Source organism: Pteropus vampyrus, unplaced genomic scaffold (assembly GCF_000151845.1).
Source record: "Pteropus vampyrus isolate Shadow unplaced genomic scaffold, Pvam_2.0 Scaffold292, whole genome shotgun sequence".
In the NCBI taxonomy this organism is placed as follows: Eukaryota; Metazoa; Chordata; class Mammalia; order Chiroptera; family Pteropodidae; genus Pteropus; species Pteropus vampyrus.
In genome coordinates, this window is record NW_011889073.1 from 1227489 (window position 1) to 1228667 (window position 1179).

The window sequence follows — 1179 nt, forward strand, 5'->3', positions numbered from 1 at the left end:
TCCATCTCCCAAGTCAGGCGCCTGGAACCCCACCTGGCCCTATCTGCGCTTCCGTCTTCACCCAGGAGAAGTGACAGACCAGCCACTCAGTTGATCCTCTCGGATGTGCTTAAGCAGGTCAGACTTCAAGCCACTGACCAAACAAATCCAGGCCACAGAACCAGAGAAAGTGACAAGGCAACAGTTTAGATGAAGCTTGGTTTCCAGGTCCACCTCCCCAATGCAAACAAAGTGCTACATTGTGTCCTCTCACAAACGAGGCAGCTGGGAAAACCCAAGCCCAGTGTTTACACAGAAACTTTGCCCCCAGAAGCTCTAAGTAATTTAGGGACACTCGTTAATTAACTTAATTAAGTCTCCCAAGCCTCCTTCCTCCCCGCCCCCTCCCCCGCTGTCTGATCAACAGAGCAAGGCTGGTGAAGGGGGGCTGGGCTGGGCAGGGCAGCACTCGCTTACAAACACGTGCAAACACACGGACACTCGCAGCCCACCCCCTCCTGAGGGGCTGTTTGGAGAACACTGAACTTTGGAGCATTGGTGCCAGCTCTGAAAATGGACAAAATCCATGAGCGATAGGCACATTCCCCTTCGTTTTGTCCACACTAAGTCTAAAAGAGACAAAGGAGAGACAGCAAATACTTTTTGTCCCAATGTGTAAATAAGAGAACATCTGTACCCTAATTTTGGATTGTGAGCCAAGGGGACTTGTTACACGCTATGGCTTTTCACCTCTATCCGAGAAGCCTGCTACCCTTGAATCAGGTCACCAAGAAAACTTTATAAAAACCTTTGGAATGAGTGCCAATATGTTTGCTTTTCTGCCTCTGGAATTCCTGTTCCCACTGATCGGCATCAAAGACAGATTCTCCACCCGACTCTTTTAGAAGCAGGAACTGGGAAGAACATCTCAGCAACTGTCTGCTGGCCGGCTAGACGGCCTGATGTGGCCACCTCTGCAGTCATGTTGGAGCAGAAGGGCTCCTCCCAGCAACCCACCAGTCAAGGACCAGCGGCCTTTCCTAAACTCACAAGCCAGTTCAAGCCCCCGACTGCCTCGGAACACCACCTGAAAAACACCAAGCAGTCGTGAGCCCCTCTCCACCGAAAGGCCTTTTCAAGGTAGGATCCTCATGGGGTAAAATGTGCCTTTACTAGCTGTGCTTACACTTGTGGGGACCA